Here is a 16302-nt window from a genome sequence, read left to right as displayed (position 1 = left end):
CAATGGCTTAATGAATCTTTTAATGTGTAGTGCACAACAGACCTACTTTATGACTGAATGAGTGAAGTTTCTTATAAATAGCAGAGTTGTAATAAAAGTTTTTTGTTATTATTATACAGTGCACGGTAGACCAAATATAGTGAATGATTGCAGTTTCTTCGTATGATATCATGAATCTTTTTATTGTACATTTATGGTGCACAATAGACCAAATGCATGACTGCTGAATTGTTGAAGTTCCTTCTTAATGGTCAAGTCAACCTTACAAAAATGTTTATTTGAATCAATAGGGAAAAATCAGACAAGCACAATGCTGAAAATTTCATCAAAATCGGATGTAAAATAAGAAAGTAATGACATTTCAAAGTTTCACTTATTTTTAACAAACTAGTTATAATATGAACGAGCCAGTTACATCCAAATGAGAGAGTCACTCACTATTTCTTTTGTTTTTTATTGTTTGAATTATACAATATTTCAATTTTTACGAATTTGATGATTAGGACCTCCTTGCCTGAAGCACAAAATGTTAAAATAATGGAATTCCACATGTTCAGGGTGGAATGAAACTTCATTTCACATGACAATGACGAGAAATCAAAATATTTCATATAATAAAATACAAAAGAAATAGTGAGTGATGTCATCAGTTCCCTCGTTTGCATACCAACCGAGATGTGCATATCTGTTTTGTGAAATGAAGCAAAACTTTAAAATATCATAACTTTCTTATTTTACATCTGATTTTGATGAAATTTTCAGTGTTATGCTTGTTGAATTTTTCTCTTTTAATTTATTCAAATCAAGTTTTTGTTGGGGTGGACTTGTCCTTTAAAAAAAAATTGAAGAGATCGATGTATAGTTTCTTCTCTTGGCAAAGATGACATGATGAATCTTTTTATTGTCTAGCACACAATAGTCAAGAGCATGGCTGCAATGTTGTTCGTATCCAGGGGGCTGTTACACAAAGAGTCCCAATCGAACACAACTTGGTTGTCAACCAATCAGAAGCTTGCATTTGGGACTTGCATGTGATTTCACCAGTTAACATGACTGAAGGATTACTTGTTGTGTGTATCCAGGTAACAGTCACCTGGTATGTTGACTTTATATGACAGCGACCCATCAATTATTAACTTTGAAACTTGATCCCGACCTTTGGATTCTCGTCTGGCTAAATGTTAAACACCTATTGCAAGGGCAACAAATAGCACACAACTTACTTGTGGGCAACAGCCGACAGGGGAATTCACCCTCATGGTAGCCAATTTGCAAACTGGAATGCGTTGGGGCAAACTTCTTTTCTGAAGTTGCCCCAGGGTCTCCCAAAACAATATTCAAGCACATGTAGGCCTACATTTATAAAAAAAGAAAATCAAAATACAGTAGAATGGGATATACTTTTACTTTATGTCAGTATCATTCCTCATTGAGCAAAAAAAGTAGGCCTATTTCTTCTTGTAATGACAAGAAACAGCAACTAAAATTCACCCCCCCCCCCAATAAAGCAAGTAATGATAGCCCCTAAAAATTAATATTAATTCCTAACCTGAAACTTTAGGTGTATGGGTTTTAAAACATGCAAAGCCGGGTGGCCGGTTAAGTGGAATTTTAAAGGGAATTAAGTTCACCCTGACAAAAAGTTTATTTCAAAAATAGCGATAAAATCATTTAAAAAAATTGGTGTAGGTTTGACAGGAATCCATCAAAGAATTTCAAATTGTTTTATTAGTGACGTTATATGCGAGCAGCTTTTCCACCTATAGATCGAATGGTAAAAAATCAATGAAATTGATCATTTTTTCACAAAAGTGATACAGCGAACAACATCTGTGTGCCTGAACACGATCAGTCTGCAGGCACAGACCCTGGTCGGAACTTTGATCAACAAGTGTGCCTCCACGCAAAGACTAGCATGTATACAAAACTTGCTGTTCTTGAGCCTTCAGTACACAAGGCATGAGTAGGCTGCACATTCAGACCCTTAACTTGAATGAAGGGTTTGCCCAGCAGACTAGAACACGATTGGGGTTTATCTAATGAGCTCTGTATAATGATGCACTCTTTCGGAATTCACTAAAATCAGTCATGACCAATGAACCAAACCAGTGAACAAAGTAAAGTGCATTTATAATATAGTCGCCAAAAATAGTCTATTTTAACCTTGGTTATTAACTCACCAGTAACGGTTGCCATAAGGACGACCTTAAACAATCAATTCAACTACAGTTGAACAAGTAGTTGGGATAAGATGAAAATGATTTCTGTGCGGAAATGAAAAATTTCCATCCAATCTATTAGGAATTGTTCATTTATAAGCAGCTTCGATCAACTATTCATCCGCTCAATTGTGTAACTAATGAGCCATAAAGCAATAGGAGGCCAAACATGGTGAATTGGGCAATATTTCTAAGCTGCGAGTGAGCAAAGCAAGCAAGCAAAAATTTTGAAATTTTCTTGCAGTTTTGTTTTGATAGATTTTGATCATATTTCACCCTTTTCCTTTCCTTTTCATTCTTTTCCTTACTTTTTATTCTTCGACATGAGAATTTGGGTCTGGTAATCATTTCCAGCTTTTTTATGCACATGAATAGTTTCCAGTGTATATCCCAAAGTTGGAATGCTTTTCGGCAACTACATTTGGGAATTATCAAAAACAAAATTGTCACAGCAAACCCCCTAAAATTCAATGCGGCCGGAGAGAAGTAAGCCAGAGTCCTGTTTCATACAGACTGGAGTTGTTACAACAAATGCTCAATTTCTGTAACAAGTTTACTATCAGCCAATAGGATTGAAAGATTTCAGTAGCTTTCAACTGTTATTGTAAAGTTGTAAATCATAACAAGTTTCATGAAACAGGACCCACATATTGTCCTACCTTCATGACATATGTATGCCTATGAGGGATTATAATGAACAATGAGTGACAAGATCTCTTGCAACAAAAGAGATTAATAAGAAATCCTTTGTAAAGTTTGTTATACATTGATTTTCTTCTGGAAGTAGTCGATTGTTATGCAACACTTACTACACAAAGGCCAGTACGGTATAAGTGGAGACAAAATATTTACGAGTTTCATTGCCTTGGTAAACTCTTTTTTGCATTTTTTTTATAAGTTGTATAGTCCTACCTTACCCTACCTAGGATTACATGCATGTTTGAAGTTGATTTATGTTTTCTTTTATATATGTATTTGTTTTTAATATTGCATGTTTGTATAAATATTAAATGTGTACACTGAACCCCTCAGAAGAATAACCTGTGGCTGAAGAGGGCCATCCAGCCCACAAGTGGAGAATGAATGAATACATAAATAATTAAATGAATAAAGAAATAAATATAGAAATGAAGAAATAAATGAATAAATGATTACATAAATAAATGAATAAATTCATGAATAAATCAATTAATGAAAGAAAGAAAGAATCTGCAATTCTACATCCAGTGTGCTATCTATTAGTTCTTGGTGCAATATTGCTACTATCATTAATGTTGGTATACCCCCTGCATATTAAAAAGATTCCCTTCCATATTCAATCTCAAAGGAAAGTCAATTATGAGGCATTCAATATAGATTTTCTTTTCCACAAAAAAGCAAAGAAAATTTCTAGATTAAATAACAGCCAACGACTTGGCATTTATTCATTACATGTTTGGTTATAATTAGAATGCATTGTACTAAGTGGGGCTCATATCCCTTCTTCTGCATCTGTTACATCAACATGAAGTTGATGAACAACATTCTCTGCTACAGTACAAATGAAAAAAAATGAAAATCCATAATTTATTGTTCGAAATAGATTTGAAATGAAATACTCTAAATATTTGCTTTGCCCAATTGATCGTGGGCCCGGCAGCCACTGTGCAGCGCCAGATCAACGAGGCTCTATCCCTTTAATCGCTGAACGCCAAACAGGGTAGCAGCAACTCACATCTTTTAATGTCTTTTGGTCCGAAGCGGCTGGGGTTTGAACCCCCGACCTCCCGGTTGTGAGACGGACGCTCTACCAACTGAGCCAACACACCGGTATAGCTATTGTAACAAAATAAAATCCCTATAGGGCAAAATAACACAACAGGAAAAATCTACAGGGCTACAATTTATCACAAGATTATTTCTTGAAAAGAAAAGTGATAAATTTTGTTGTTTTTGCAGCTATATTGAACCAAGAAATAAAGGTTCAAATCTGAACCTTTTCTACTGTTAAGTATTATGTAACTTAAGTTAAAAAGTTGCACCTTCAGCATTAAGGGGTGCAAACAAGCATTTCTTGGTGCAAATAAAATAATAAACAGGTGCATTTCAGCACCCTTTTTTCAACTTTTGGGGTGTACAGGACTGTACACCCAAAAGGTCGCATTTAACCATGATGATAGCTGCAGGTCAAGCCTTTCTTTACAATTCATTCAATGATCATTTCATGGGGGCACATCATTCATTGGAGCATGTGGTATTCATCTCTGCAACACACAAACAATCACACAGGCATGGTAAAATATTAAACCATTTCCTGTCTCTAATTTAATATGGTGGAGCCTAGTTGATGCCTGTCATAAGAGGCTTAGTTGATACTGACTTTAGAAAATGATTTTGTCTCGGACCCTACAATGATATCAAAGCATGATTACAAACAATTTTCATAATCATTCTTTCTTCCTCAACTGCCAAAGATATGCCGATACAAGATCGAGGTCCCTGCTTGTCAGGCCTACTTCTGCGAGTACCCGACATTCGACTCGACAGATGGTCAAAACTCATGATAACAGTTTAATCTTCCTATTCATCTTTATGATGCCAACTAAGAATTCCCCCCACTCAAGATGTAAAAAGGAAGCTACACTCAGCTGGCAGCTCACCGTTATCGATCTGACCACCACCTTATTTACCCCATCTTACCCCCTGCCGTGTCCCGGGAAGTGTCCCCATGTCAAGACAAGAGGCGCAGAAAATAGAAACGAGATGCAACAAATAAAATCTCACCTGTTCTTATTCGGTTCGGTGTTTCTCTCTAGTTTTGCACTCTCCAACTACAACCGATATAAATTCCACCACATTCCAGTGCTGTTATTATCCAACTTAATTCCTCTTTTAGATGGTAAGATTTTCATCAATCCTCCATAGTCCAGAAGACAGACAAACTCGCGAGATCAAACGTACCGAAACATTCACGGATTGACGTTCAGCAAAAATGGATCCAATTTCCAACTTATTCCAAAATTATCCCGCCAGGCACCACGGCCACGGGTCGACCCACTACGAATTCCACCAAACTTTTCTTTCGAACGATGATTCGAAATGAATGATGGCACAAATCGTAAAAATAAAGTATCAGTACTGCAAACCTTTAATTAGCTCAGGTTAGTTCGGATCGATAAATTTATTGAGGTGTATCTTTGGCACGGATCATCGAACTAATTCACTCCACCTGTGTTAATTTTCTGCCGGATTGAAGAGCTCGTGTCCAAAATTGTGACGTCATTGACGTTCGGCTTCACGTTCCTATGGTGATGGTCGGCTGACGAGAATTGGGGAAACTTTGATCCCAAGTTTTGGGCTGTTATGTTTTCATAGAATCCGGGTTGCATAGGCGGGGGGGACGGGGGGGGGACATAAATTTGTTGTTGATGACCTTTTTTTTTTTTTTTTTGCTTGTCAAAATTTTTTTCTAGGTCCCCCAAAAAATTTTGGGGTTGAGAACTTTTTTTTTTTTGCTTGTCAAAAATTTTTTTGTTGTCCCCTCCTAAAATTTTTGGCTTCCGCCGCCAATGCCGGGTTGTACCTTTGTTTGTAAAACTGTACCTGCAATATTCCTCTTGTGCAGCCATTGTTATAGATTTTTGCTGACGGTAATGCGAATAAACAAAATTGGCAGCACTCCCTGGAAATCATGCTAAATAATATAGAAATTGGGCTAATCTAAAAGAAATCAATTAAGTTTTGTAGAGAAACTTTATATTATTTGTAACTTGTAAAAAAAAAACAATTATTCTGGAAAAAAATTAGTAGCATTGTGTATAAATTTGTAGTCATTAATTATGATTTTAATGTTGCTACTCTGATAAAAGGATATGATTTAAAAAACAATAAGTATATAATTTTTAATCTTCTAATAGGTATGCTATTTATTCCATTTTTATTACAAAAAAAAGTCGAGTTGTAGATTTCATGAGTTTGGAATACTTCGTTTATTCAAAAGATTGGTTTGTAATCGTTTAGAAATAGAGAAGCGTTATAAAAGTAAAAATTTGTGTATTTTTTAAAACAGTATTGTTGACGAAAATATTTCATGCTTTGTATGACAATGTTTACATTTTATGTAACTATTACATGTGATGATTAATCAATAAAATTATATTTAAAAGAAAAAAAAAGAATCAAGAGAAGTGCAACTGACGAGGAAGATGGACCATTGTTATTCTGGTAGTCAGTTGTGGAACGAAAAACAAAATGTTTAAAAGTATGGGGCGAATTTTCGGTAAATTGCCAATTCGACTACTGCCAACTCGTCCACTCATCACATAGTCTACTTTCCTTTAGTGTAATGCCATTCCGTCCATCAACCTTTCATTGAGTAAACACCCATCACTTCGTCTTATCACCATTACATCTATATGACTAGTTCGTCTTATAACCAGCTAGTCAAATATCCATTTCATTTTCATTCATTAACACTTTGTCTTGTCCAATTATAGACCAAATGGTATGTGGACTAGATGGCTACTGGTTATTAGACGGAATGGTATTAGACCAAATGAAAGTAGACCACGTGGTGAGTGGAAGAACTGATCGAAGACCAAATGATAGTAGACTAATATGCATTAGACGAAATGGAAATAAACAGAATTCTCTGTGAATTCGCAAGCGAGCGAGAAAAAAAGTCCTTTTTTAAATTGAAATATGAACTTGTAGTAATTTTTAACATCATATTTCGGCACCCTTTTCCTTTCCTTTTTTCTTCCTTCACCCCCTCCGTGTCTCTGCTCTCCCCCCCCCCCTTGTTCAGCGAACTTTGGGGTCCAAGTACCCTCAAGCCCCCCATCCCCTCCCAATTATATACGTCACTGCTGGTAATAGTACAGGGATATGAGCAAGGCTTTGGGAGATAGTCTTTTAAGTGGCAAAATCTAACATGAGTGTTAGATCTCATGCTAAAATTAGCAGTTCCCCCCAAGGCGCGTTAAGCTGATCCCAAGGAAATAGCAACACATAACGGGAAAGTGGTTTAGAAAAAGAACGTATCAAATCCCATCTATTATGTCTTGGTTTTGAGAGACTTCCCGCTCAAGGGCTTACTAAATATTTACTTTAAACAGTTACCTGGGGTTTGCTAATAGCTTGGGATCACATTGAATGAAAACGGAAGAAAGAAAAAAAAGGAAGTAAGGAAAGAAAGAATTAAGGAAGGAAGGAAGGAAGGAAAAAAGGAAAGAAAGAAAGAATGAAAGAAAGAAAAGAAAGAAAGAAAGAAAGAAAGAAAAGCGAGAGGGACAGAAAGAAAGAAAGAAAAGGGAGAGGGACAGAAAGAAAGAAAGAAAGAAAGAAAGAAAAGCGAGAGGGACAGAAAGAAAGAAAGAAAGAAAGAAAGAAAGAAAGAAAGAAAGAAAGAAAAGCGAGACGGACAGAAAGAAAGAAAAGCGAGAGGGACAGAAAGAAAGAAAGAAAGACGAGAGGGAGAGAGAGAAAGAAAGAAAGCAGCACCCCCTGTAAAAAATATCGTTCCAATCAGGGCCCTGAAGCCCCCAACATTTTTCATTATCTGCCCTCATTTGCTCCCCACTATTAAAAAGAAAAATATTGTCATCACCGAATTTATTTCAAGAATGTTCGAAAGAGCAGCATAATACAAGGTTGATTAGTTATGACTCTTTGTCCCGTCTGTCCCGGAGGGGGGGGGGCACTTACATTGACGAGTGGATACCATGCGCGACCAAAAAAACACGTAAAAGGGATGTCTTTTTCACGATAGGGCACGTTACGTACTTAACGTGATAAGGGTGTCAAAACACAAATATATATATATATATAAAGGGTTTCTATTTCGCTAGGAAAACTACGTGTTTAGGGTCAAATTTGCGGGGATGATGAAACAAAATTAAAATGTTTTATAAAGGATGTCCTTTTTGCCCCAACACTTCGTGTTGAGAGTCCGATTTGCGCGAGGTATAGAAGGTGGGGTCGTAAACCAAATAAGGTAAAGCCGACGACCGAAGGACCCGTAACAATAAAAAAAAATCCTGTACTTGTTTAGGGGTTCATTTCAGGGAATATTTGCCATGAGTATCGTTTTGTTTCCAGTAGGGTTTCATAATACTGGTGCATTTTCAGAATACGGAAATTACGTGTTTAGGGTGCTTTTCGAGACCCCATGGTCGCGCATGGTAACCACTCATGAATGGAAGTGGCCCCTGGGCATAGATCATGATAAAGGAAGAAAATGAGTATGAAAAGAAGCAAGAGAAGAACAATAAGGGGAGATAAGTGTGGCAGAATCTCCGGTTTGCAACGTAGATGGAGCGATTCATCAAGATGGTCAAGAAACCAGATCTACGCAGATTTTTTTTCAATAAAAAAACATTTAAATTTTACATTTAGAACCAACAATATTTGGGAAAAATGACCCAAAATTATTGAGGTCGCCAGATATGCCATATCGTACGACATTTGTAAAAAAAAATAGACTTTGACATAATTAACATAATTGTAAAGGCGCGGGAAGCAACCGAGCCAAAAATAGCCCCAAATTCTCAAAGGTAACTTAGCCCTGGCTTAATTTAGCCCATGGGCTTAACTTAGCCCACGGTTTAAGAAATGCGAAATTTAGCCTCCGTTGGCCAATATCATTACGTGAATATTAATGACGCGTTTTAGCCCATTGTCTAAGTAAGCCCACCTTCTAGAATTCGGGCAAAGATGTGCAAAATTCTTTATCTTTCTTATAGGAAAACGGGTTTAAAAGAAAATAAAGACATGATTTATGAGGGCGGCTCTCGGTGATGTCCCATGCAAGTAATTGTGGTGAGGTAGACTCTTCACCCGGAGTCGTTCATGGTCGAATGACAATTATTTTAAGAAACCAAAGAGATCCTCCCGGGGCTGAAAATGATTTAATCTGAATATATAGAACACTTAAACTTCATCAAAATGGGACAACGAATAACAAAGCTAAAAATATTTTTAAGCAGGTATTTCTGCATTTATTGATAATAATAAATCAAAATTACAAATCTATAACTATGATATAACATCAAACATACATAATTATCAAATTACAAAGGTGACAATAGTATAGTAGTTAAGTAGATATAGACATAATTCATGTAAACAGTAACAAATACATTTAAATTCAGACGCCAGCTATCGCAAGCTGAGAACTTGAAATAATAGCAGCCATGGAGGCTGCTAATATGTTTTTTTATGGGACACAATGGTTTATGACATTTTAAAGTTGTTCATTATTTCCGTGAAAGAGTTATTATGCAGGGGTCCACCCGCCAGTCATAAGGACCACTGGTCATAATACCCGCTAGTTATAAGGACCGCTAGTCATAATAGTCATAAGGGTCGCTATTTATAAGGGGCTTTGTTCATAGAGGTCGCTAGTCATAATCAACGATGGGGGTCGCCATTCATAATCAAACATGAGGGTCGCTAGTCATAATAAAGGAAGAGGGTCGCCAGTCATAAGGAGGAAAAAGGTTCGTTGATCATAAGGGTCGCCATTCATAATAGGGGATGAGGGTCGCCAGTCATAATAGTAGAAGGGGTTCGCCAGTCATAATAATGGATGAGGGTCGCCAGTCATAATAGTAGAAGGGGTTCGCCAGTCATAATAATGGATGAGGGTCGCCAGTCATAATAGTAGAAGGGGTTCGCCAGTCATAATAATGGATGAGGGTCGCCAGTCATAAAAGTAGAAGGGGTTCGCCAGTCATAATAGTGGATGAGGGTCGCCAGTCATAATAGTAGAAGGGTTCGCCAGTCATAATAATGGATGAGGGTCGCCAGTCATAATAGTAGAAGGGGTTCGCCAGTCATAATAATGGATGAGGGTCGCCAGTCATAAAAGTAGAAGGGGTTCGCCAGTCATAATAGTGGATGAGGGTCGCCAGTCATAATAATGGATGAGGGTCGCCAGTCATAATAGTGGATGAGGGTCGCCAGTCATAATAATGGATGAGGGTCGCTATTCATAATACTGGATGGGGATCGCTAGTCATAATAGTGGATGAGGGTCGCCAGTCATAAAAGTAGAAGGGGTTCGCCAGTCATAAATGGATGAGGTTCGCCAGTCATAATATTAGAAGGGGTTCGCCAGTCATAATAATGGATGAGGGTCGCCAGTCATAATAATGGATGAGGGTCGCTATTCATAATAATGGATGGGGATCGCTAGTCATAATAGTGGATGAGGGTCGCCAGTCATAATAGTAGAAGGGGTTCGCCAGTCATAATAATGGATGAGGGTCGCTATTCATAATACTGGATGGGGATCGCTAGTCATAATAGTGGATGAGGGTCGCCAGTCATAAAAGTAGAAGGGGTTCGCCAGTCATAAATGGATGAGGTTCGCCAGTCATAATATTAGAAGGGGTTCGCCAGTCATAATAATGGATGAGGGTCGCCAGTCATAATAATGGATGAGGGTCGCTATTCATAATAATGGATGGGGATCGCTAGTCATAATAGTGGATGAGGGTCGCCAGTCATAATAGTAGAAGGGGTTCGCCAGTCATAATAATGGATGAGGGTCGCCAGTCATAATAGTAGAAGGGGTTCGCCAGTCATAATAATGGATGAGGGTCGCCAGTCATAAAAGTAGAAGGGGTTCGCCAGTCATAATAATGGATGAGGGTCGCTATTCATAATAATGGATGGGGATCGCTAGTCATAATAGTGGATGAGGGTCGCCAGTCATAATAGTAGAAGGGGTTCGCCAGTCATAATAATGGATGAGGGTCGCCAGTCATAAAAGTAGAAGGGGTTCGCCAGTCATAATAGTGGATGAGGGTCGCCAGTCATAATAGTGGATGAGGGTCGCTATTCATAATAATGGATGAGGGTCGCTATTCATAATAATGGATGGGGATCGCCAGTCATAATAGTAGAAGGGGTTCGCCAGTCATAATAGTGGATGAGGGTCGCCAGTCATAATAATGGATGAGGGTCGCCAGTCATAATAGTGGATGAGGGTCGCTATTCATAATAATGGATGAGGGTCGCTATTCATAATAATGGATGGGGATCGCCAGTCATAATAGTAGAAGGGGTTCGCCAGTCATAATAGTAGAAGGGGTTCGCCAGTCATAATAATGGATGAGGGTCGCCAGTCATAAAAGTAGAAGGGGTTCGCCAGTCATAATAGTGGATGAGGGTCGCCAGTCATAATAATGGATGGGGATCGCCAGTCATAATTATGGATGAGGGTCGCCAGTCATAATAGTAGAAGGGGTTCGCCAGTCATAATAATGGATGAGGGTTGCTATTCATAATAATGGATGAGGGTCGCCAGTCATAATAGTAGAAGGGGTTCGCCAGTCATAATAGTAGAAGGGGTTCGCCAGTCATAATAATGGATGAGGGTCGCCAGTCATAATAGTAGAAGGGGTTCGCCAGTCATAATAATGGATGAGGGTCGCCAGTCATAATAGTAGAAGGGGTTCGCCAGTCATAATAATGGATGAGGGTCGCCAGTCATAATAGTAGAAGGGGTTCGCCAGTCATAATAATGGATGAGGTTCGCCAGTCATAATAGTAGAAGGGGTTCGCCAGTCATAATAGTGGATGAGGGTCGCCAGTCATAATAATGGATGAGGGTCGCTATTCATAATACTGGATGGGGATCGCTAGTCATAATAGTGGATGAGGGTCGCCAGTCATAATAGTAGAAGGGGTTCGCCAGTCATAATAATGGATGAGGTTCGCCAGTCATAATATTAGAAGGGGTTCGCCAGTCATAATAATGGATGAGGGTCGCCAGTCATAATAGTAGAAGGGGTTCGCCAGTCATAATAATGGACGAGGGTCGCCAGTCATAATAGTAGAAGGGGTTCGCCAGTCATAATAATGGATGAGGGTCGCCAGTCATAAAAGTAGAAGGGGTTCGCCAGTCATAATAGTGGATGAGGGTCGCCAGTCATAATAATGGATGAGGGTCGCCAGTCATAATAGTGGATGAGGGTCGCTATTCATAATAATGGATGAGGGTCGCTATTCATAATAATGGATGGGGATCGCCAGTCATAATAGTAGAAGGGGTTCGCCAGTCATAATAGTAGAAGGGGTTCGCCAGTCATAATAGTGGATGAGGGTCGCTATTCATAATAATGGATGGGGATCGCTAGTCATAATTATGGATGAGGGTCGCCAGTCATAATAGTAGAAGGGGTTCGCCAGTCATAATAATGGATGAGGGTTGCTATTCATAATAATGGATGAGGGTCGCCAGTCATAATAGTAGAAGGGGTTCGCCAGTCATAATAGTAGAAGGGGTTCGCCAGTCATAATAATGGATGAGGGTCGCCAGTCATAATAGTAGAAGGGGTTCGCCAGTCATAATAATGGATGAGGGTCGCCAGTCATAATAGTAGAAGGGGTTCGCCAGTCATAATAATGGATGAGGGTCGCCAGTCATAATAGTAGAAGGGGTTCGCCAGTCATAATAATGGATGAGGTTCGCCAGTCATAATAGTAGAAGGGGTTCGCCAGTCATAATAGTGGATGAGGGTCGCCAGTCATAATAATGGATGAGGGTCGCTATTCATAATACTGGATGGGGATCGCTAGTCATAATAGTGGATGAGGGTCGCCAGTCATAAAAGTAGAAGGGGTTCGCCAGTCATAATAATGGATGAGGTTCGCCAGTCATAATATTAGAAGGGGTTCGCCAGTCATAATAATGGATGAGGGTCGCCAGTCATAATAGTAGAAGGGGTTCGCCAGTCATAATAATGGATGAGGGTCGCCAGTCATAATAGTAGAAGGGGTTCGCCAGTCATAATAATGGATGAGGGTCGCCAGTCATAAAAGTAGAAGGGGTTCGCCAGTCATAATAGTGGATGAGGGTCGCCAGTCATAATAATGGATGAGGGTCGCCAGTCATAATAGTGGATGAGGGTCGCTATTCATAATAATGGATGAGGGTCGCTATTCATAATAATGGATGGGGATCGCTAGTCATAATAGTGGATGAGGGTCGCCAGTCATAATAGTAGAAGGGGTTCGCCAGTCATAATAATGGATGAGGTTCGCCAGTCATAATATTAGAAGGGGTTCGCCAGTCATAATAATGGATGAGGGTCGCCAGTCATAATAGTAGAAGGGGTTCGCCAGTCATAATAATGGATGAGGGTCGCCAGTCATAATAGTAGAAGGGGTTCGCCAGTCATAATAATGGATGAGGGTCGCCAGTCATAAAAGTAGAAGGGGTTCGCCAGTCATAATAGTGGATGAGGGTCGCCAGTCATAATAATGGATGAGGGTCGCCAGTCATAATAGTGGATGAGGGTCGCTATTCATAATAATGGATGAGGGTCGCTATTCATAATAATGGATGAGGGTCGCCAGTCATAAAAGTAGAAGGGGTTCGCCAGTCATAACAGTGGATGAGGGTCGCCAGTCATAATAATGGATGAGGGTCGCCAGTCATAATAGTGGATGAGGGTCGCTATTCATAATAATGGATGAGGGTCGCTATTCATAATAATGGATGGGGATCGCCAGTCATAATAGTAGAAGGGGTTCGCCAGTCATAATAGTAGAAGGGGTTCGCCAGTCATAATAGTGGATGCGGGTCGCTATTCATAATAATGGATGGGGATCGCTAGTCATAATTATGGATGAGGGTCGCCAGTCATAATAGTAGAAGGGGTTCGCCAGTCATAATAATGGATGAGGGTTGCTATTCATAATACTGGATGAGGGTCGCCAGTCATAATAGTAGAAGGGGTTCGCCAGTCATAATAATGGATGAGGGTTGCTATTCATAATAATGGATGAGGGTCGCCAGTCATAATAGTAGAAGGGGTTCGCCAGAGTGGTTAAAATGGTAAGTTTTGGTCAAAATTTGGCCAAAATGGCGCGAGTACGGTCAATAAGAGTGATATTTTTGGAATCAGCGCAAAATTTTACCGCGGATAAGCTTGTTAAACTTTCCCCACCAAAAATTTTGAATAAAGCCCCCCTAACTCCTACACAAATATCTTCTCCCTCGATCACATACACACACCCCATCCTCAATCACAGCTCTCATGCTGATAATTTCGTCTTATATCATATTAAAGATTAACTTAAAAAAGTACATATAGAGTAAAGACATTTTTCTCTTTAAAAAATCTTTAATGAAAAAGAAGGCTTTTAGAAAATACTGTGGTACAGGTTTAGGTCCAAACTATCCAAACTTTGCATATATTCAAAGTAGATTTCCTTGATATTGGAATTATGCACAATCTACACCTTTTCCCCAAGACATAACCAATTGCATTTTCTAATATATACATTACACCCCGGCCCCTGCATATACTGTATAAAAAAATCATATGGACATGTCAAACAAAATGTTGTAAGAAACAAGTGATTTTATATGATGAATTAAAGCATAACTATTTCAATATTGGGTGTCATGAACATCCCATATGTTAAGGTTTTAATGTCTTAAATTTCCATGATTATCGATGTTAATCTAAAGGATGATAATTTAATAAATTAATATTGCACACATTCTTACAAAATGTGTTCACTTGGTTAATTGCACTGTGATGAATTAAGACTATCATGATTATCAAAACTTTTTAAACTAGTGTCTAAAATCAAGGCTTTGTTGTGGGGAAATATTCTATACAAATAATTCATGACTTATTGTCAGGTTTAAGAATATAAAATGGTGAAAACCATGAATCAACATATTAAACAAATGCTTATTAACAGCTTATGCTAAACCATGTAAAATCTTATTTAACAAAATAAAAGGACAATATCTGTCATCCTGATTTAGTCTTGTATATCAAATTTATGGTAGCCATTTATACGAAATGAAAGCCATGTTGAAAACAAATGGTAATAAGTTTGCTATGCTTTTCATCTTATTAAAACCTCTGGACTAGAAAACCTCACACATCTCACATGGGAAATATGACAGATCCACCACAGCATCCTTTAAAACTTTGCATTTTCTTGTGTTTTCTGGGTATTTAAAATAAACAGTGCTAATGTTATAAAAAGCTGATTAGCTTATTAGGGCCAATACTACTATGGTATGTTATTTAAAATCGTTGACACTCCTATGAAGGCATTTCTAGATCCGTTGAATGGTTTAGAGAGGACAAAGAGACTTAAAAGTGGGGAACTTATTTTGCTTGTCAATTTGTTTTGGTTGAAAACCTTTTTTTTTGGGGGGTGGCTTTTTAAATATTTCCTCTGAAAATTTGCCCCCCCCCCCGGATTACTAGATCTGTCCGTGAAGTTGATTCAGAATCCATAAAATATGACTTGGGATTAAACAAACTTAGATGTACACAGACACACACTGTATCCAGATTATCACACGCTGACAAGGTCATAGTTCAGGACTTAATATGGTGTTACACAGGGCTGCTATAGTTCGCATTAGTGCAATGAAGGGGAAGTTCATCATCCTGACACTAAGACAGTTTTTATAAATATAAAGAAATGTGTATATTTCAATTTTTTGTGATGTCAGACATGCAGCACATACATTATGCTGTGTCATTGCACTTTTTCCGCCAAAAATGAAAGTTTTTAAATTGAGCAGGAATAGATCATCAGACACCTCATGTCACATCTCTTTTTATAGGAAAATTATTTTATTCATCATGTTTCATTTAACACAAAACAAAAGCAATTTTGTGTCTTGCCCACTTATGAAAATAACCAGAAATATCTGGATTTGCGAGGGCACGCAACAGCTGTATCGAAACTTCATTTTGAAATGACTGGGATGGAATAACACTTGTCATAGGAGCCTTGCACGTAAACTTTAATGCTGACCTGAAAATAACCCTTGACCTTACCATGTGATCTCCGACTGCAGCATAACATGTGGGTCGCCTAATCTACTATCCAAGTTTTGTTGAAAAGTGACATACGTTGACATGAAAATGACTTTTGTCCTTGACTGCAGCATATCATTGCGGTCGCCTAAGTACTTACTATCCAAGTTTTGCTGAAAAGTGACTTACGGTTGAGAAGTTAGTTGCCATAAGAGTCTTGCATGTAAACTTTAACATTGACCTGAAAATGACCTTTGACCTAACCATGTGACCTCCAACTGCAGCATATAATGCAG

At 38.5% G+C, this 16302-nt stretch overlaps 1 protein-coding gene across 1 annotated transcript in view; it reads right to left on the bottom strand.

Moving 5' to 3' along the window:
* The window catches only part of LOC121417708, a 106879-nt gene extending 101404 nt beyond the window's left edge, over positions 1 to 5475 (bottom strand). The window contains exon 1 of the mRNA XM_041611442.1: positions 4983 to 5475. The gene's annotated coding sequence lies outside the window, so the exon portion shown is untranslated. The remainder of the gene's footprint in view (positions 1 to 4982) is intronic.
* Between the last annotated feature and the right edge of the window lie 10827 nt (positions 5476 to 16302).

The sequence above is a fragment of the Lytechinus variegatus genome, chromosome 6 (assembly GCF_018143015.1).
Source record: "Lytechinus variegatus isolate NC3 chromosome 6, Lvar_3.0, whole genome shotgun sequence".
Lineage (NCBI taxonomy): Eukaryota > Metazoa > Echinodermata > Echinoidea > Temnopleuroida > Toxopneustidae > Lytechinus > Lytechinus variegatus.
The sequence above is the reverse complement of the archived record's forward strand: the minus strand, read 5'-3'. Positions and strand labels throughout refer to the sequence as shown.